This window comes from Lynx rufus, unplaced genomic scaffold, assembly GCF_022079265.1.
Source record: "Lynx rufus isolate CCGP_SWC_20201006 ecotype Redwood Valley unplaced genomic scaffold, mLynRuf1.p SCAF_4, whole genome shotgun sequence".
NCBI lineage: Eukaryota > Metazoa > Chordata > Mammalia > Carnivora > Felidae > Lynx > Lynx rufus.
In genome coordinates, this window is record NW_025814856.1 from 75,520,412 (window position 1) to 75,543,721 (window position 23,310).

The 23,310-nt window shown below is 38.7% G+C and overlaps 1 protein-coding gene across 1 annotated transcript in view; it reads right to left on the reverse strand.

Annotated features, from left to right (window-relative positions):
• The window catches only part of POU6F2 (POU class 6 homeobox 2), a 490,374-nt gene that overhangs the window by 446,534 nt on the left and 20,530 nt on the right, over window positions 1-23,310 (reverse strand). The gene's annotated exons all lie outside the window — the stretch shown is intronic.

The following is a 23,310-nucleotide window of genomic DNA, read 5'->3' on the forward strand; positions in this document are numbered from 1 at the left end:
CTCAGAATGAAATAAAAAATGCTATAACTGAGCTGCAATCTTGAGTGGATGCCACGGTGGCAAGGATGGATATGGCAGAGCAGAGAATCAGCGATATAGAGGACAAACTTATGGAGAATAATGAAGCAGAAAAAAAGAGGGAGACTAAGGCAAAAGAGCATGATTTAAGAATTACAGAACTCAGTGACTCATTAAAAAGGAACATCAGAATTATAGGGGTCCCAGAAGATGAAGAGAGAGAAAAAGGGGTAAAAGGGTTATGTGAGCAAATCATAGCAGAAAACTTTCTTAACCTGGGGAAAGACACAGACATCAAAATTCAGGAAGCACAGAGGACTCCCGTTAGATTCAACAAATACTGACCATCAACAAGGCATATCATAGTCAAATTCACAAGATATTCAGGCAAGAAAAGAATCATGAAAGCAGCAAGGGAAAAAAGCCCTTAACCTACAAGGGAAGACAGAGCAGGTTTGCAGCAGACCTATCCACAGAAACTTGGCAGGCCAGAAAGGAGTGGCAGGATATATTCAATGTGCTGAATCAGAAAAATATGCAGCCAAGAATTCTTTATCCAGCAAGGCTGTCATTCAAAATAGAAGGAGAGATAAAAAGTTTCCCAGACAAACAAAAATCAAAGAAATTTGTGACCACTAAACCAGCCCTGCAAGAAATTTTAAGGGGGACTCTCTGAGGGGAGAAGAAACGAATAAATAAATAAATAAATAAATAAATAAATACCAAAAGCAAAAAAGACTAGAAAGGACCAGAGAACGCCACCAGAAACTCCAATGCTACAAGCAACAAAATGGCAATAAATTCCTCTCTTCAGTACTCACTCTAAATGTCAATGGATTAAATGCTCCAATCAAAAGACATAGGGTAACAGAATGGATAAGAAAACAAGATCCATCTATATGCTGTTTACAAGAGACCCATTTTAGACCTAAAGACACCTTCAGATTGAAAGTAAGGAGATGGAGAACCATCTATCATGCTAATGATCGACAAAAGAAAGCCAGAGTAGCCATACTTACATCAGACAATCTAGACTTTGAAATACTGTAACAAGAGATGAAAAGGGGCATAATTAAGGGGTCTACCCAGCAAAAATACCTAACAATTGTAAACATTTATGTGCCAAATATGAGAGCACCCAAATATATAAATCAATTAATCACAAACATAAAGAAACTCATTGATAATATACCATACAAGTAGGGGACTTCAACACCCCACTTACAGCAATGGACAGATCATTTAATCAGAATATCAACAAGGAAACAATGGCTTTGAATGACACACTGGGCCAGATGGACATAACAGATATATTCAGAACATTTCATCCTAAAGCAGTGGAATATACATTCTTCTCCAGTGGACATGAAACGTTCTCCAGAATAGGCCACATACTGGGACACAAATCAGCCCTCAACAAGTATATAAAGATCGAGATCATACCATGCATATTTTCAAGCCACAACTCTATGAAACTCGAAATCAACCACAAGAAAGAATTTGGAAAGATAAATACTTGGAGGCTAAAGAACATCCTACTAAGGAATGAATGGGCTAACCAAGAAGTTAAAGAGGAAATTAAAAAGTACATGGAAGCCCATGAAAATGAAAAAGATAACACCACAGCCCAAAACCTGTGGGACTCAGCAAAGGCGGTCATAAGAGGAAAGTATACAGCAATCCAGGCCTTCCTACAGAAGGAAGAAAGGACTCAGATACACAACCTAACCTTACACCTTAAAGAGCTGGAAAAGAAACAACAAATAAAACCCAAAACCAGCAGAAGACAGGAAATAATAAAGATTAGAGCAGAAATCAGTGCTGTTGAAACCAAAAACCAAAAACAAAAAACCAAAAACAAAAAACCCAAAAAACAGTAGAACAGATGAATGAAACCAGAAGCTGGAATTTTGAAAGAATTAATAAAATTGATAAACCCTTAGCCAGTTTGGTCAAAAAGAAAAAGGAAAGGACCCAAATAAATAAAATCAAGAATGAAACAGGAGAGATCACAACCAACACAGCAGAAATAAAAACAATAATAAGAGAATATTATGAGCAAGTATATGCCAATGAAATGGGCAATCTGGAAGAAATGGACAAATTCCTAGAAACATATACACTACCAAAACTGAAACAGGAAGAAATAGAAAATTTGAACAGACCCATAACCAGTAAGGAAATCGAATTAGTAATCAAAAATCTCCCAAAAAACAAGAGTCCAGGGCCAGATGTCTTTCCAGGGGAATTTTACCAAACATTTAAAGAAGAGTTAACATCTATTCTCTTGAAGCTGTTCCAAAAAATAGAAATGGAGGAAACTTCCAAACACTTTCTATGAAGGCAGCATTACCTTTATTCCAAAACCAGACAAAGACCTCACCTAAAAGGAGAATTATATACCATTTTTCCTGATGAATACAGATGCAAAAATCCTCAGCAAGATACTAGCCAACTGGATCCAACAATACACTAAACAAATTATTCACCACGACCAAGTGGGATTTATACCTGGGATGCAGGACTGGTTCGATATCTGCAAAATAATCAATGTGATACATCACATCAATAAAAGAAAGAACAAGAACCACACGATCCTCTCAATAGGTGCAGAGAAAGCATTTGACAAAATACAGCATCCTTCCTTCAAAAAAACCCTCAAGAAAGTAAGGATAGAAGGATAATGCCTTGAGAACATAAAAGCCATATATGAAAGACCCAATGCTAATATCATCCTCAATGGGGAAAAACTGAGAGCTTTCCTCCTAAGATCAGGAACAAGACAGGGATGTCCACTCTCGCCACTGTTATTCAACATAGTATTGGAAGTCTTAGCCTCTGCAATCAGACAACACAAAGAAATAAAAGGCATCCAAATTGGCCAGGAGGAGGTCAAACCTTCACTCTTTGCAGATGACATGATACTCTATATGGAAAACCCAAAAGATTACACCAAAAAACTGCTAGAACTGATTCATGAATTCAGCAAAGTTTCAGGATATAAAATCAATGCACAGAAATCGGTTGCATTCCTATACGCCAATAACGAAGCAACAGAAAGAGAAATCAAGGAATCGATCCCATTTACAATTGCACCAAAAACCATAAAATACCCAGGAATAAATCTAACCAAAGAGGTAAAAAATCTATACACTGAAAACTATAGAAAACGTATGAAAGAAATTGAAGACACAAAAATAGAAAAAGATTCCATGCTCGTGGATGGGAAGAACAAATATTGTTAAAATGTCAATACTACCCAAAGCAATCCACATATTCAATGCAATCCCTATCAAAATAACACCAGCATTCTTCACAGAACTAGAGAAAAACAATCCTAAAACTTGTATGGAAACAGAAAAGACCCTGAATAGCTAAAGCAATCTTGAAAAAGAAAACTAAAGCTGGAGGTGTCACAATCCTGGACTTCAAGCTATACTACAAAGTTGTAATCATCAACACAGTATGGTACTGGCACAAAAACACTCACTCAGATCAATAGAACAGAATAGAGAAGCCAGAAATGGACTCACAAATATAAGGCCAACTAATCTTTGACAAAGCAGGAAAGAATATCCAATGGAATAAAGATAGTCTCTTCAGCAACTGGTGCTAGGAAAACTGGACAGCGACATGCAGAAGAATGAACCTGGACCACTTTCTTACACCAGACACAAAAATAAACTCAAAATGGATGAAAGACCTAAATGTAAGACAGGAAGCCATCAAAATCCTTGAGGAGAAAGCAGGCAAAAAACTCTTTGATCTTGGCCACAGCAACTTCTTACTCAACATGTCTCTGGAGGCAAGGGAAACAAAAGCAAAAATGAACTATTGGGACCTCATCAAGATAAAAAGCTTCTGCACAGCAAAAGAAAATCATCAAAACTAAAAGGCAACTGACGGGATGGGAGAAGATATTTGCAAACGACATATCAGATAAAGGGTTAGTATCCAAAATCTATAAAGAACTTATCAAACTCAACACCCAAAAAACAAATAAGCCAGTGAAGAAATGGGCAAAAGACATGAATAGACACTTCTCCAAAGAAGACATCCAGATGGCCAACTGATGCATGAAAAAATGTTCCACATCACTCATCATCAGGAAAATACAAATCAAAACCACAATGAGATACCATCTCACACCTGTCAGAATGGCTAACATTAACAACTCAGGCAACAACAGATGTTGGCAAGGATGCAGGGAAAGAGGATCTCTTTGGCACTGCTGGTGGGAATGCAAACTGGTGCAGCCACTCTGGAAAACAGTATGGAGGTTCCTCAAAAAATTAAAAATAGAACTACCCTACAACCCCAGCAATTGCACTACTAGGTATTTATCCAAGGGATACAGGTGTGCTGTTTTGAAGGGGCACATACACCCCAATGTTTATAGCAGCACTATCGACAACAGCCAAAGTATGGAAAGAGCCCAAATTCCATCAATGGATGAATGGATAAAGAAGATGTGATGTATATAATATATACAATGGAGTGTTACTTGGCAATCAAAAAAAAAAAATGAAATCTTGCCATTTGCAACTACATGGATGGAACCAGAGGGTATTATGCTAAGTGAAATTAGTCAATCAGAGAAAGACAAAAATCATAGGACTTCACTCATATGCGGACTTTAACAGACAAAACAGATGAACATAAGGGAAGGGAAGCAAAAATAATATAAAAACTGGGAGGGGGACAAAACATAAGAGACTCTTAAATATAGAGAACAAACAGAGGGTTACTGGAGGGGTTGTAGGAGGAGGGGGGAAGGGCTAAATGGGTAAGAGGCATTAAGGAGTCTACTCCTGAAATCATTGTTGCACCATATGCTAACTAACTTGAATGTAAATTAAAAAATAAACAAATTATTTAAAAAAAACAATGAAGGGGCGCCTGGGTGGCGCAGTCGGTTGGGCGTCCGACTTCAGCCAGGTCACGATCTCGCGGTCCGTGAGTTCGAGCCCCGCGTCAGGCTCTGGGCTGATGGCTCAGAGCCTGGAGCCTGTTTCCGATTCTGTGTCTCCCTCTCTCTCTGCCCCTCCCCCGTTCATGCTCTGTCTCTCTGTGTCCCCAAAAAATAAATAAACGTTGAAAAAAAAATTAAAAAAAAAAAAAACAATGAAACACCACTACACACCTGTTAGAATGGCTGAAGCCAGAACCAACCATATCAAGTGCTGGTGAGGCTATACAGCGGCTAGACTCTCACACACTGCTGATGGATGTGTAAAATTGTTCATCCATTTGGAAAACGGGAAGTTTTTCAAAGTGAGACATATATCTACCCCATGACTTAGCAATTCCACTCCTAGGTATTTACCCAAAAGGCATGAAAACATATGTCCATACAGAGACTTATATAAAAATGTTCACGGCAGTGTATTCATAGTAGCTCAGTATGAACTCAATTACTGTAAACTACCAAATATTTAAGAGATGAATGGATGAACAAGGTTTATCCCCAATCGAATACTCCTCAATGGAAAAAGGGAGGTGGGGAAAGAAAAGTGAAAGAAAGAAAGAAAGAAAGAAAGAAAGAAAGAAAGAAAGAAGGAATACTGACATATGCAAAAACATGAATGAATCTCCGGCACTACGCTGTGGAAAAGAAGCAAGACTTAAAAGAGAACTTGCCATACGATTCCATTTAAATGAATCTCTAGAACAGGAAAGACGTAAGTTATAATGACAAAATCAAAATAACAGATGCCTCTGAAAGTCTAGGGAGGTTTCTGTGCCCCTGAGAGTGTTTGATGTCTTGGTGGGGGTAGTGGTTACATAGGCACACACGTGTGTCAAAACCGATTGAAATGCACATTTGTGTGTTTTATTATAAAAATGAGGGTGAGAGGTAATCAGGCTATGCAATCAGAATTAATAGCACCTATACAAAATACGAATCTAGGAAACAGGACATTAAATACATATATAGATTCAAGCCATTTTAGTGGATTTTTAAAAATTTTTCCAATGCTTATTTATTTTTGAGAGAGACACAGAGAGAGAGAGAGAGACAGAGACAGAGACAGAGACAGAGAGACAGAGCATGAGCAGGGAGGAGCAGAGAGGAAGACACAGAATCAGAATCTGAAGCAGGCTCCAGGCTCTGAGCTGTCAGCACAGATCCTGTCACAGGCCCAAACTCACAAACCCCGAGATCATGACCTGGGCCGAAGTTGGACACTTAAGTGACTGAGCCACCCAGGTGCCCCCATTTTAGTGGATTTTGAGCTAACATTTTATCCAGAAAAAAAGTTGGGGAGCATCCAGGCACAAAAAATGAGCAATTAGCAAGTAGGGAAAAAGATAAATTAATAAACTGGAAGGCCAGAGAAAAGAATGCAGGAAATAACAAGAAATCATAAAAGAAAAAAAGAACAGAAAAAATTAAAGAAAAGCATTAATCAGAGATATAATAAAGACCTTTTTCCTGAGTTGAAGAAAGTCACAAGACTTTATATCCAAAGGTCTTCTGGGAGCAGGGCAGGATTATTTCTTGAGGGCCCATCTCTTGACATATCCTGACAAATTTCTGAATTCTAAGGGTAAAGATAAAATTATGAATATGTACATTAAAGACGCTAGAACCATTGGTTGCCAGAATTGGATTTTATTTTTTTTCATTATTTTTTTTAACGTTTATTTATCTTTGAGACAGAGAGAGAGCATGAATGGGGGAGGGTCAGAGAGAGGGAGACACAGAATCTGAAACAGGCTCCAGGCTCTGAGCTGTCAGCACAGAGCCCGACGTGGGGCTCGAACTCACGGACCGCGAGATCATGACCTGAGCTGAAGTCGGCCACTTAACCGACTGAGCCACCCAGGCGCCCCCAGAATTGGATTTTAGAACTTAATATAAAATTTTTTTTAATTTTTTTTTTCTTCTTTTCTTCAATGTTTTTATTTATTTTTGGGACAGAGAGAGACAGAGCATGAACGGGGGAGGTGCAGAGAGAGAGGGAGACACAGAATCGGAAACAGGCTCCAGGCTCTGAGCCATCAGCCCCGAGCCTGACGCGGGGCTTGAACTCACGGACCGCGAGATCGTGACCTGGCTGAAGTCGGACGCTTAACCGACTGCGCCACCCAGGCGCCCCAATATAAAATTTTTTTAAATGGTTGCCAAATTTTATTTGTGGAAGTAAAATACTTAAAGTATCATCCTCTACTATAACCATTGCCTAATATCATGGAAAGAAAACAGGAAGAATATGTCAAAATTATAGGAACGCCAGTCCTCAAAAATGACAGTATATACATACACGTACACTAATACACACATTGTCTTTACCTCCTCAATTCTTTATGGGTAAGTCAAAATATTTTCTCACAGGAATCTTCAAAGTAACACTAAAGAATCAGGAAGATTTCTAGAAATATTTAGCAAAATGAACTATTTTCCTGAAATTCTATTCTTACATAAATCGTTATTTTTCACCTTTTTTAATGCAAGAATTCAATGTGCTTTCTATTTAAAAAAATCACTGAGGCAGATAGGAAGCTACATAAATGTAGCAGAATGAAAGGAATTGTCATAAACAGGAGATGTTTGGGGAATAAGACCAATTAAATAAATATTAAGTGTAAGGAATTTCTAACAATATGCTCTTGAAGCTTAGATCAATTATTAAGGAAGGATTTTTGAAAGGAAAGGTAAACTTATTTTTAATAAATTCCAGAGCTAAATTTTATATACTTTTTTTTTACATTTATTTACTTAGTTTCTTTTCTCTTTTTGAGAGAGAGCACAAACAGAGGAGGGGCAGAGAGAGAGGGAGACAGAGAATCCGACACACAGAGCCCAACGTGGGGCCCGAACCCACAAACCTCGAGATCATGACCTGAGCCAAAGTCAGATGCCTAACCAACTGAGCCACCCAGACATTCCTCATATACTTTTAATAAAAGATGGCACAACTAGGATGAAGTAAATGAATATTAAAATTCTTATCTTTATTCTGAGATTACGGTGATTATTTGCTGTTAAAAAATTTTGGTCAAGTGGGGGCACCTGGGTGGCTCAGTTGGTTAAGCATCTAACTTCAGCTCAGGCCAAGATCTCATGGTTCCTGATTTTGAGCTCTGTGTTGGGCTCTGTGCTGACGGCTCAGAGCCTGGAGCCTGCTTCAGATTCTGTGTCTCCCTCTCTCTGCCTTTCCTCTGCTCTTGCTCTGTCTGTCTGTCTCTCTCTCTCTCTCTCTCTCTCTTTAAAAAAAAAAGTAAACATTAGAAGAAGATTTTTAAAAAATGGGCCAAGTATATTTTTTACAAAAAGTAATATTCCTCATTAGCAGAAGATAAATGAGATAGAGAACTAAATCAGTAAGAAAAAAAAATTGATCACTCCAAGGAAAGACAGGAAAGAAAAGAAGGAAAGAAGGGATGAAGGAAGGAGGGAAGGGCCACAAAACATAAAAGGTATCAGATAAAAATAAGACCAAGACCAAACAAATCAATTAATGTTGCGAATGGAATGAACAACATTTCTATATAAAAGATGATGACTAAAATTAGGGAAGAAAGGCAAAACCCAGTTCAGAGGCTATTTAAAAGATCATTTTAAATAAAATGATAAATGTTAAGTAGCTGAAGATACGATAAGCAAATGGAAACAAAAGGAAAGCAGGTGGAAATATTACTATTGAAGTAAAGCTGAAACAAAATGCATTAAGCGGGATATTTCATATTTATAAAAGGTACACTCTGCCAAACGGATATGTCAAGAAACTTTATACATTGAAAAAAAACTAATCGCAAAATACATTAGATGAATAATTTTTAGAAATACAATGAGAAACTAACAGAAAGTGCAGTCTTCCGGGAGATAACACGCCTCTTTCAAAATGTGACAGATCAAGCAGATAAAAAATATAGAGTACTTGAATAACACAATTACAGAGTCTGATTTATTGAGGAGAAAGAGTAAGAGAGAAACATTGTATCTAACAGATATAAAATACATATTATTTTCAAATTTTCATGGAACAGTAATGAAAAAGTCATGGAGAAAATATAAAGACCATTTCAACAAATTCCTCAAGCAGATATACCAGTTAGCCCACACTTTTTCCTCACTGTCATAATTGTGGAAATTAACACTTCTGCACAGACTTTGGAAATAAAAGAAATCACACCAATAATAGACTCAGAGGGGTGCCTGGGTGGCTCAGTCGGCTTAGCATCCAACTCTCAGTCTGGGCTCAAGTCATAATCTCACGGTATGATGTATTTGAACCCCATATCAGGCTCTGGACTTACAGTATGGTGCCTGCTTGGGATTCTCTCTATCTCTCTCTCTGCCCCTCCCCTGCCCTGCTCACGCTGTCTCTGTCTCTCTCAAAATAAGCAAATGAACTTTAAAAATAAAAATAAAAAAATAATAGACTCAGAAAACAATACGGATGATATCTGATTGTTATGTAATAATACCCTGATTAGATATTTGAGTACCTTGAGTAGATTAAAATCATTTTTCTCTTTCTCTTACCATTCTGAATATTTCATCTCACAGCCTGATAAAAAGACTTTATTATTTAATAAGGGTCTGAATGAGGCAGTCCCCTCTGATCCTTGTCAACATTTTTCAAAATGGAGATACTGGCTTCCAAAGTGAAGGATGGGACCCCAGAGTGGGGGCCAACTTTCTTTTGGGGTCTGAGAGGGCACACCCAAACTGCTCAACTATTACTCCTAGTCCCACACAACATGGAGTAAAGTCTGACATAGTTAAGCTGCAGAGGAAAGCCGTGGAAACAACATGTAATAATTATCCTATACTTAATTCATAAATACAAATGGGCAACCCACTATTGTCAGATACTTGAGAAAAAACATAGCAAAACAAAAACAAAAAACAAAAGAATACAAATGAACAGGAGTATCCACTGTTGCTGGAGGAAACAGAAATAACTCAGGGAGGAGCAGGGAATCTTAAACTAATTTCAGATGGTTTTTTGAGAGAGTTCAACAGACTATTTCATTCATATAACAAGAACAGGTTGCAATGATAAAAGGAACAGGGTTTGTAAAAATTCATAATGTAATTCTTGACATTTAAAAGCTTGATAGAATATTGAATGAAAAAGTCAATGAAATGTTCCAGAATCTAGAAGAAAATGACAAATAAGCAGAAAATATGAAGGATTTCAGCACAATCAATCCAGAAGGACCCACATCTGTCTACTAGTAGTTCTAGAAAGAAGTAGTTAAGAAAAGGGACATGAGCAATTTATCAAAGGAATAAAAGAATGAAATTATCCAAAGATTAAATAAACCAACAAAAAGAATATGTCTTCATTTTGAAAGATTCTATCTGGGGGTGAGCAGAAAGAATGTCGGGAAAAATCTGAACACATTATTATAAAATTTCAAGAATACTGGGATTCTAAAGAAGATCCTAAAAGTTTCCAAAGAGATCACATTTACCTTCAAAGGAAGAAGGACCAAATTGGTTTGGGACATTTCATAAGCAACACTGGATGCCAAAAACATTGGAAAAATGCCTTCATAAGTTCTGAGTGAAAATTATTTTGAGCCTACATTCTAGCTATCAATCAAGAGTGAAGACAAAATGAAGTCGTTTTCAGACATTCAGACTCCCCAAATCCACCATCTACAGATTTGTACAGATTTGAAAGAATTACTTGAAAATGTACTCCAAGAATAACAGCAACAACAAATGAAATTCAAGAGTGAGGAGAATATGAGATTATAAGAAACCACGGCCCAAATAAGGCAGCAAAATGCAAGGAAATTCCAGAAGACAGCCATCCAGCAGATCCTGAAAGTCAGGCTGGAACAGATCTTGAAGCCATGGAAAGGAGTGTTTCAAAAGGAAAAGAATTTTAAGTAATGGATTTCTTAGCACAGGAAGTGAATCTTCTTCAGGAAAAGGCAAAAGCATATTAAAATATTCAGGAAGAAAAATATCTCGCTCCATTGCCCTCCCCACTTCCAACTTTCATTAATTGTATTTCTACTTTTAGTGACACTGCTTTGAAGACATACACGATTGCATGTCTTAACCTATGAAACACTTTATGTTTGTTTTATAGCAAATATTTCAAATACTGGAATGTTTTTCCCCATTTTTAGATTCAACTGATGGATAAATATAAAAAACTTAATTATATAGGCTCACAATCCCCTCTATGATTCCACTAGAGCAAGATATGAATCTGAACTCAGAATTTTACAGATTGTACAAGGATAATACAATGCTTAGAATATATATTAAGTAACACTCCAGCACATTCTGGAACATCACCCTAATTAACATTTCTACAGAAAAAAAATATGTAAATAATCTGAACAAACCAGTTCAGGTGAGGTTTTGTGACGAAATAAGTTCAGGTCATTGCCTCAAGCATGGTTACTCCTGCTAACTGACCTAGAAATTGAACTAAAGAGTGAGCTTGTAAACTCCAAAAGAGCAGTAAGAATCCTTGCAGATTTCCTACTGTGGGAGAAAGTAATGGGAGAAAGAAAGGAAAAAACTGGTGAGACACGGAGACAGAGACACAGCCCCTATAGAATTATTTGAGCCTCAGAGCTTGGACTCATCAATTAGGTGAGGCAGGAATCACCCTCTCTTGCTTAACAGCTTGATTTGAATTTGCAAATCAAATTTGTCATTTGCAACTGAAAGAGGTCAGACCAATAATGCCCAATGTGGCCATACCAAAGTGGACAAGGGGACATGTGACAGGAGATGAGGTCTCCTGAGCTCTAAGAAGACAGAGAACTTACTCTTCATATCCTGATTCCTAGGACTGTGCTTAGCTCATGGTAGGGACTCAAAGAATATTTGTTCATTGGATGAATTATGGCAAATATCATTACATTGTAATTATGTGTTGTTTTTTGTTCTGTTTTTTTGTTTTGTTTTGTTTTTACAATAAACCATAAACTCCTTGAGGGCAAAAACCATGTGTATTTTTACTTTTATCCTAAGCATTCAATAAAATGCCTACCACTTGTTAAAAGCTGAACAAATATCCATTGATTAGTTGGTGAGTGAATAAATGAATGAATGAAGTGAATGAACGAATCAAGAAACAAATGAATAAGCAAATTAATCTGTTTCCTAAAACTAACTTCCACATCTGAATTTAATCTCTTCCTACTTTATATCGTAAGGGATATACATATAATCAGAGCAACAGGTATGATCAACAGTCTTCATAATATTTTTTTCAATAGAAGAAAATAGATTTGAAGAACAAGAAGTTATTAGGCATCCGAATATTTTCTAAATTCTGCTTGTCAACGAAATAGAACATCCTGACAATGAACTAATATAGTGTTCTAAATTCAATGCCTTTTTAAAATTCCATAAGTAAACAAGCTAAATACTGTCAGCAGTCATCTGAATGGGAACCACAAAGAGGGAGACGATAATGTATCTCCATACGTCATCCTTCTGCCAAAAGGCTCTTGAACCCCACTAACTGAAAAAAAAAGCTGTAGACGGAAGGAAGCAATAGCTTTATGGAAATAATTCAGCCTCTTGTCAATCGGAAACTAAGAACGAGGCAGGGCCCACCATTTATTAAACCAGGGGTATATTTTTATTGCCTTTTGTGAAAAAGAGCTCTCCAACATTTGTGAGATGGTGCTCTACATGATCCTCAAAGTTCAGAGGAAGTCCAGAAAACAAAAACAAAACCCTGCAGTTTCCTTTCGAGGACGAAAGCAATAGTGACCAGATAGAAGGCTGCAAAAGAATAAAAATAAATTGACAAAGCATGACAACTCTACAATTCAGCTTCCTCTGAATCCACAAGATTCCATACACAGTAGTTTAATGGGATTCATCAGACGAATTAAGACTTGCCTTATGCATTAACGTGTCATAATACAACTCCTCAATAATGCCATCTTCACATTACCCAAGGCACAGAAGGGCTTTTTTATATTAAAAATTGCTGAACGATGTCTAAAATTTATTATTTCTGGAAAACTAGTTTTATCCATTTTTTTTTCAGTATGCTCACCTTAAAGCATCTACCCTTGTGAAAACATGCTTTCCCAATTAGCTGAAAGAGAACTCAGTGCCACCTGCCATTTCCACTGGCCCATCTGAAATAACTTCCTGTGGGGAAATGTTCATTTAAAGCAGCTCTGCTGACCTGCCAGCATCAGGTTATATTTCTCCAAAAGTTTGGCTGGGAAACACTGGCTTTTAAATAATTGCTTAAGGAAACTCCCAAGGGATCCACAGTTAATGGTCCCATAATGAGTCGCTTCTTCTGGCAAGAAAAGTTATTTCTGCAACATCCATATTTGATTTTCTGGAAAATCTATAGTAGCCTAAGCTTCACGCATGAGCCACTATAGGCTTATTATAAGCCTACAGTTTTTCTCTTTGCGGTGCATGTTGGACGCTCCCCATTGCTCTGGGGCGGAAAATCCAGAAACAAAGTAACTTGACAAGCTGAGTACATAAATTAAGTGCATAAATTCTTTACAAATAGGGCTCTTGATAGTACATTTAAAGTACAAATAGTAGTTGTACAGCACACCCAAGGAGTTTGTTTTCCAAACGAATGAAATGGTGCTGGAGAGGTGACATATCAGAATTATTTCCCCCACTCGTTGACCTGCAATGGTGCCACATTCTTAATGTTTTTAGCCAAACACTGTTATTGGAAAGAAGGAGCAAGGTTTTACATAAATGCTGCCTCCTTCAAGCTATGAACCACTGTGAAATAGCATTATCATGACAAGCTCTCTTGATTATATTATCTCCAGGCTCTAAAACTCTATAGATCAAGACATTTTGAACAGTTGTCCCATTTTAGAGAAGCAAACATCCAATATAAAAAGAAGAAAAAGAACTAGAAAGCTGCAGACAAGTTCTGCCCCCAGATCCATCAGCATTGACCCGGGTCTCCCTTAAACACAAGCCTTTTGTACCTTTGAGGCTGAGGACATTCAGTTGAAATTTTCTTCCCGCCTCCTCCCGAACGAAGCTATTGGTATCACTGACCTAAACCCCCGAACACATGTTGGGCTTTCCAGATACAAATGCGTATCTAAATTTAAGCGTAAAGTAATACCCAAAGATCTATAGTACCTTTACTCATAAAAGCCACACCCTCTTGATCTTATTCTTTAAAATGAGATATAAAAATAGCAAATAAAAGTTCCAAAGGGGGCCATCTATAGGTAGTTTGTATTTAGAATATGAGCTAATAGTCAAGTGTACAAACAACAGGTACTCAAAGTAGGTGTTCGGTAAAATAAACCACAATGTCTCCCATGGACGCAGAACTAACCAGAGGCAGGAAATGGTAATGAATTAAGGAACAATTCTGACAAATAAGAAAGCCAACCTTTGAGAGAAACAGCAGATCAGAGCACAAAGGGGATCTTAGGATCTCACTCATTTCACTAAAGAAAACACCATAAGGCTTTCTCCCAGATTTATACAGCAAACCCTCAGATGACAGTTTTGTGGAAATTTTCCTATTGGAAGGCATTTTGAAAAATCAACAAAATACCTGAAGAAGAGCATTCATTTGCCACTTCCTCTTGGATCATTATAAGAACATTCTCTCAACGTCTTGACAGTAAACAGCAAACAGGGTAACACAACCCCAGAGAGTTCATGCCTAGAAGAAAACCCCAACATTTGATTTAAACGATGGCATTGCAAAGAAAACTTAGCTGAAGTGACACACATAGTTTTTATAGAACTTGGCAGACGGAACACTTAACAACCTAGTTCTAACTCTGACTCAGCCACAGATCTCCTGGGGAACTATATGCAACAAAACAAAACAAAAGAAAACAACACAAAACAAAACAAAAAGCCCTAATGTCAGTCCTTTGACTGCATCTCCAAACAAAGGAAAAGTAATTAGGAAGGTGTGGTTTGTAGATTTTTGTGGGGGGTTTTGTTTGTTTTTTGTTTTTGTTTTGTTTTGATTTGTTCTTAACAAATCTGGGCTCTATTATTAATAGCCAGGACGAGGAATTTGGAAACATGATCAGATTTAATAAGTTTATGGATGCCCCTGACCCCCCACACTTTCAAAGTGGACTTCCCACCTCTTGTCACATCCCTGAAACCACAGAAATGCTGGTACAGGGTTCCTGTCCTTTACAGATTATTTTTCAGGTGGAAAAATCTGTGATTGTGCCTTCCACCATTAAATATTGTCCCAAGTGCCCACCAGACATTGAATAAATATTAATTTGGGTAAGGATATCTGTGTAAATGCTTCTTTTCCACTGGATGCCAAGACGTGATGAGGAGCTCCAATTATTCTTGAATATAAACCTAAACTTGCAGAGACCCGATGGATCCTTTGGAAGAGAAAGCCACTCTTGACGTCATTGTTAAGTGGCCTCATAAAAGTCTGTGCCAAAACAGAGAAGAATCTCAACACTCAACACCAAACCGGGGAGTTGTCCATTTGCCCGCATTTGTACTTGGTCAGCCCTGGCTCACATTCACTTCAGGAGCCAAACAAACAATAACAAAAACCCCTACCGCCGTAGGTCAAGATCACACGCGGTTTATCAACCAAACCTGGGCACGTGTTCCTCCCTCTTCCCCAAAAAGCATTCGCAGTAAACCTCCACGCAGACAAAAAGCCTCCGTGTCCCCACTGCTTTTGTGTGCTGTGGCAGGAAGCAGTCGTCGGCTGCGTTCGTGGAAAATAACAACTGCAGACACATGCCATAATGTTCCAGTGGAAATCAAACTCTGAGAAATTTTTTAAATGTTTTCAACACATCAGCATGAAGCATCGACCTAGTTGGAATCACTTAGATCTAAAGCGAATGCACTGATTGTTTTCACAGCAGGCTTTTCTTCTCGGAGCTGAGACGGGCGCACTGGCGCGGGTGGCGCGGAAAGGTTTCCAGCCCCCTGCCTCGGTCTGCTATAGCCTGTGACTCGATCAATACCGGGGTGAGCCGCAGAGGAAGCTCAGGGAAGATTATGAAGATGAGGTGAGTGACAGAATTACCTTACAGGATTTGTTCTTTCTCTCACCTTGAATCTCATCTGCCTCGGACAGAGATGGAACACCATCAGGGTGCAGACTAAAAGGAAAGGTGGACGGGGGCAGGGGGGGAGGCGGTGAAGGGCATTAGACATCACGTGAGCCAAGAGCCTGGCCATTGTGTTTCTTTCCATGTTATAACCATCAGGAAAAGACAAGTCCTCTAGCTACAGGGGTGGGGGGGGGCGCCCGTTGGGGGGTGCCCCTGGTGATCTTGAAGGCCTGGCTTGGGGGGGGGCCTGGCACACACAGGTGCACAGTAATTGGCAGCCATGATTTTCAGTATCTTGTTATTACTGTTAACACAATTACTCCTCCGTTTTTACCTTTTTACCCCAGGCAGGTACCATTCATGTAAATATCACACATAAAGTGCCTACTTTCCGGTTAAAACCATGGGATGGGATATAGTCGGGATCATACGCGTTAGCTGCCCCTGACCAGTCACCCATTTATTGAGGGCCTCCTCTGTACCAGGCGCTGCCAGCCCACGGTTCTCTTCCCCTAAGCCAGAGGTCCAAGGACGCCCAAGCGATTGGGTCAGTTCATACAGTGGGTTTGTCCGGCAGCTGAACCGGGCACTGAGGTGAATACAGCTGATTCGTATTCCATTTGTATGGAAGTATGTAAGCAAGTCTTTAGGAAACTCTCCTGTGGCTTCCTGATGTGTTTGAACTCTCCTGATCAATTGCACTGAGTTGGTAACGTGTCTAATAATCATATTAACAATAATACGTCCAAGCTATAACCAGTTAGACAATCCAATAGTCCAACCCTGAAGCTTGAGATTTCTTTGAATTTCTCTAGAGTTTAGACAGTGTCTGAGAAATTCAATGGTATTATTTGCTATTGTTTACTTGAGCCACTGGATGAACACAGAGAAAAAGTAACATGTTTCCAGGGTTATTTTCACCAAAACATCTGAATGATTCCTTTCTGGGTCATCTTGTTCTGACTTTTTTTTTTAATATAATAATGTTTATATATTTCATTTTAAAGGGGATACCTGGTCATTGAAAAATGAAGAAACATGATTCCCCACACCTAGAAATTGCCGTGGCCCAAATTATGGTTATTTATTTGTGGTCTTTTCTCCTACACACATACATTTTTGCTTTTACACAATTCTTATTTTACTACATAAACTAATTTTTTCCACATAACATGACGAATTATAATGGTTATTCAATTTCTTTGAAAATGTAATTTTAATGTCACACGATCTATTACCTTTAATATATTTAACCACTGTCCTCTTTTAAGACACCAGATCTTTCCTTTTTTGTGTGTGAATGCTAATATAAAGCAACAAAAGAGAACACAGTTTGTTCACCCAAATCTCTGATTATTTTTGAAATGGCTAGGAATACCAGGCCAAGGGCCAAAACAAGTTAATGTTTTGTTTGTAGTTTATTTCTAAAGTATCCCTTTTCACTGAAATTTCAGAATTTAGGAAAAGAAAAAACAGAAAATTTTCTCAAAATATCCCACTCTTAAAAGATTAACATCTTATTATTATCTTGATGGCCTTTGTAGGCATATAAAATTATGTATACATGCATCTTATGTTTTCATAGTATAATATAGATTTCATAATATAAAATTAAGCACTTAGTATAAAATTAGTTTTATAACTCGCTTTTTCCAGTTAACAAAATAACTGAGATTCTTTCCATGTCCTTAAATCTCAAATTCAGAAACAAAAGATAAATAAAATGTGCTGGTTTTCCATAAGTGCTCTGCCATAGATAATGAGTAAGAGTGCATATAATTAACAGCAACTCAGCCAATTTTAAAACACCATCTCTTGTGATGCGACTTAGCATTAATAACCTGCTCCTCAATGAAACCTTCACATGTCGATGCTAAGGATGATTTGGTAGGAGAAGAAGGAGAAGGAAAAGAGGGAAGAGCATATGGCAGGGAAGGAGGAGATAACCATCAGGAAATATTCAGAAATTCTCCCTTAAGAGAAAAATAAACTTAGTGCATTATAGAAATTGATCAAATCAATAAATTAACAAAACCGCAGGTCAGTAATTATTTTCCTGCCCCCAAAATGTTATTTTTCTCCCTAATACTTGTCAATCATTGACCTCAAGGCAAAGGTAGTATGGTATTAAGAAACTGTTTTCGGGGTGCCTGGGTGGCTCAGACGGTTAAGCATCCGACTTCGGCTCAGGTCATGATCTCACAGCCCGTGAGTTTGAGCCCCGTGTTGGGCTCTGTGCTGACAGCTCGGAGCCTGGAGCCTGTTTCGGATTCTGTGTCTCCCTCTCTCTGACCCTCCCCCGTTCATGCTCTGTCTCTCTCTGTCTCAAAAATAAATAAACATCAAAAATAAATACATAAAAAGAAAGAAACTGTTTTCAAAACTCCTGGATTTTGCCTACAGAAGAACAGGATGAGAGTAGTCACTCTGTTTTGTTTTGTTTTGTTTTCTATGATTCATCAGCTACAAAAGAAAATACAAAAGTTGCAGAATTATTGCTTGGTCCAGGTATAGTTTTGAGGGTACGTTGTTCCCAGGCAAAGGTAAGATTAGATAAGTTATATAATATTATTCTAATTGTTATTATTTCTAGGTCTTCTTTGGCAAAATGTCACAGTAACATTTGATGTAGCTCCGTTGTTTTTACCATAGAGTAGTTTTAATCCTCATCATGGCTCCTAATCCCTATCACCACTATGATCTCCATCACCGTCATCATTATCACATCACCACCACCAACTCCACCATCATTTCTACCATCAGCATCATTCTCATCTCTTTTTACCCCATCACCATCCCTGTTCTCCACAAGATGACCATCCAACCTTCAGAACTTAGCTTAAACGCGGCCTTCCCCTAACCCCTCATCGAAAGTAGGTTTTATACCTCCAATCATAATTCACCATCTTAGCAAAATTTTTTATTCCCGTCTTGGTAGTTACTACAGTTTAGTATTTTTCTTTCTTTTTCACTGGTTTTTCATTTCTTTCCTTATGTACACAGCAATCTAGATGAGGACGATGACCACAATTATCTCGGTTATCATTCTCTCTCTCATACGTTATGTAGTGCCTGGCCCATAGCCAGTACCCGATAAAAATCACATGAATTAATTAATCAATCATCACTGAACTGTCTTCAGCTCTGATTATGAACTCTAACCTAATGCAAAAAAAAAAAGACAGAAAGAAAAGGAGAAGAAAAAAACCAAAACTGGCTGTGATACAAAATGATCTTTCTAGTATCTTTTGTCTCAGTATGGGAATTGAGTGCTACTAGACCCATAAGCGGTCATTTTTAAACTGTCTGCAAACCATACAGGCACTAACAAGTACGAGCATTGCATAAGGGCAGAGGAAGTGGCCTTTTCAGTGGTATGGGTTGAGGGGGTGAGTGAACTATTCACCCAGAGACATCTCTCCCACCTACCCAATGTGAAATCTCTATCATCACATTAATATTGAAGGTTAATATACTATAATACCATGAAATTCCTTTTAAACTATAAATGAACTATAAATGCTATGTGGTAGTTCACATATTAACACTTAGGTATAAATTCATTTATCAGTCTATTCAAACAAAGAATATGGAACATGTCATTTTTGACTTATATCAGAGGATATAAGACTTCCTTTAATACCATACCCCCACCAGCACACTGCCCCCTTTCCTTGGCTTTCTGTTTATAAAGCCGAATTACAAGAACAACTAATGAGCACCTGGGTGGCTCAAGAGCTTAAGTATCTGACTTTTGATTTCACCTCAGATCATGATCTCAGGGTCATGAGGTCGAGCCCTGTGTCGAGCCCATGCTCTGCATGGAGCCACCTTAAGATTGTGTCTCTCCCTCTCTCTCTCTGCTCCTTCCCCACTCTCCCTGTCTCTCTCTCTCTCTCTCTCTCTCTCTCTCTCTCTCTCTCAAAATAAAATAAATAAATACAAGAAGAACTAAGATGAAGTGTAGTTATTTTTCTTGGCTTCAAGAAACTGTCAAAATTTTTGTAATTATGAACAGAAAAAGAAAAGTTATGGTATCTACTTTAGGCAAACAAAGCCATTATCTTTCATCTTTGGTTGTACAAGGAGAAGAAAACATATTTGTTCTATGTCATTGTCTCTAGGACCTTCTCACATAACCAGACCATCTCTTGAATTGATCCCTTTTTTCAAAATACACATATAATATAAAAGTACCCCTGACAAAATAATAGTATAAAAGTGGCCTTTAGAAATATTAATGCCTGGGTGGCTCAGTCAGTTGAGCATCCGATTTCAGCTCAGGTCACAATCTCATGGTTTTTGAGTTCGACCCCATCAGGCTCCCCGCTGATGGTGCAGAGCCTGCTTGGGATTCTGTCTCTCCTTCTCTCTACCCCACTTGTGCAAATGCTCTCTCCCAAAATAAACAAGCTTAAAAAACTTTTAATATAAAAAAGAAATATTAATGTCATAGTGCTACTAGCAAAAAGGTTATTTAGCACAGATTTGTCATTATAACTAAAACATATGTTTGTAACTGGATGTGTCTACCAAATTGGGGGGCCAGGGTCAGGGGGAGAGAGTTAGGCATGGAAAGGTCATGCGATGAATGTTACCTCTTCATAGGCTAGGATGGCTAGCAAGGGCTTATTTTAGATGGGAAAAAGCCTGTGGTTCCCAAAACAACTGTAAGTTAACCAGTTACATATATAGTATATTATGACATGAAAGTTGACACCACATACAGAAATACTAAATACCACATATGCTCGAGGGGTACAAGTTATAGTTGCTAGGGGAGCTGTAAGTTCCGAATGGCAATAAAAATGGAGGAACAACCACCTGCACAGCCTTGGATCATGCCTTTATGGAAACCCTATGCATTCATACCTTGACAAATCCTTATTGAGTGCCTACTATGTGTAAAGCATTGTGTTAGAGGCTGTGGGAAAATATGGCCCTTGCCTCAAATAGCTCATAAGCAAATATATCCAGTGGGACTGCACAGATCGACAAAGAATGGGGAATTCCTTCGTCTGGCTAGAGTGCAGAAACCTTCCACAACATTCTTCAAATGTCACGTGGAGAAATCTGTAAAGCGGAAATGTTATTAGAATCGACCCCCAAATGCCCACTACTTCAACTCTGGCACCTGTCTCCTATAGATAACCCTCTAATGCCCATTACTGAGCTTTCCACCATTGGGTCTTTAAGCATAACGGTCCACCTTTCTTCCCTTGCTTCCTTCCAACTCACCTTTCAACAACTAACACAATTAACGTCGAAGCATGCTTACTGTCTAAATGTTTCTCACATTCCCCTTGCATTAAAAATACTTTACAGAGCCTCTCAATGCTTATTTATACATGTTCAGATCTTCTAATGTATTTCTATGTGTCCCATGAAATCTCAATAAATATCAAAATGTACCTATGTCTAGATATACGTATGTTTTTTGAACATGAGACATGTTACGTATCACGTAAGCTCCCTCTCTCTTTGGGAGCTGCCTGCAACCCCATCTCCCTGAGTTGTTAAAATTCACTCTAGCACACCTTAATCACTTAAGACAGCTCAAGCTAGAATGTACCTGATAAAGAATATGGGAGAAGATTCCTTCCCTGACTCCTAACCTCAGGACGTTTCAGGGTCTAGGCGATGTCACAGGTAATTTATTAACTGAGATGAGTGGTAGAGCAATACATAACTACATACATTGTTCACATGATTGTTTGGGGTGGGGGTGGGGGCAGGCAGGGGTGGAGAGGGGGAGGGAAGGAGGAAAACAGAAAAGACTCAATCATTATAAACATGGACAGAGGGGCGCCTGGGTGGCTCAGTCACTTAAGTGTCCAACCCAGCTCAGGTCATGATCTCATGGTTCGTGGGTTCGAGCCCTGCATCAGGCTCTGTGCTGACAACTCAGAGCCTGGAGTCTGCTTCAGATTCTTTGTCCCTCTCTCACTCTGCCCCTCCCCTGCTCGTGCTTTGTCTCTCTGTCTCTCTCTCTCAAGAGTAAATAAATGTTTAAAAAATTTTCAATAAATAAAAAGTGGAAGAGAAAATAGGATATAAAGTTAATCTTGCAAAGAACAATCTCTGTTTCACACATTTTTCCAAGCCAGTAAGATATTATGCTTAAGGGCCAATCAGATGTGGCCTAAAAGCCATGACATAATGCCCAGACAATGGGGTCTTTCTCACCCAGGTTTGGCCACTGACCTTGGTCCAATCATTCCATCTCTTTGAGCAAAACAAGGGACTTGGGTCAGCTGGACTTGATGACTTCTTTCTTCTACAACGTCTAAAACCGTGTGAAATGTATACTTCTGTAGAGGAGGACCTTATCATATCTGCTCACATGTGTCCATATCCACTGTCCATGCCATAAAAGCTGGGATCTCGTATTCCCAGGGCCTAAAACTTTGCTTAACCAGTACCCCCAAATACTTACCAAATGACTAAGTTGTTTTCACTATATGCAATACATTTGTGTTCAGTGGGTCTTGGTTTAAGGCTGTATGTTTAGTGTTGGCACCACAGCGTATAGCGAGGACAACCCCTGAGAGGTTACCATCAAAGGGGAAGTAGAACACATGTTTACAATAATCCTAACACAAAACAGAAGGTGGATGCCAAAAGGAGGCACAATGTGTTCTCAGGGTTCAGATGGTTAGGCCAGTGGGCAAAGGCTTCCTGGAGGAGCTGTTGTTTCAGAAAAATGAACAGCATTTAAATAAACAGAAATTTGGTGCAAAGTCAAAGGCATGGAGGAAAGAAACTGCAGATGTTTGAGAAAAGGAAGTAATAGTCCAGTTCATCTAGACTAGACTTTAGAGTCCTGGTGGGGGCAATGAAAGAACACAAACGAACTTGAAAAGAGGGTGGGGCCCCTATGACCTCATCACCAAGTCTTTGAACCATGGACTGTTTCGGGGGGTGGGGGGGTGGCGGGGAGAGTCCACTGAGAGCTGTGTCATAAATAAATTATCCAATATTTTGGCTTAGTAGTGGATTCTACACCCAAAAGTTTCCACTGAGGCACCAGGAGCCACCATGGAGGACAATGTCAGCACAGAGCAGGTGGGAATCTGGGTTCCTCCCCAACTTCCATCAGAGCTCCACTGCCTTTGTCTGCTGTACATTTAGGGCTTTCATGTAAAATGTATTTGAAAGTAGAAATGTTTGAAGGCCACTGATGTGGAACGGAGAGACTAGAGGGTAGTTGTTAGTTCAGCAGTCCAGGTGAGAGGAACAAAAGTCTGAAAGAGAGGGAGGAAGCAAGACTAGACAAAG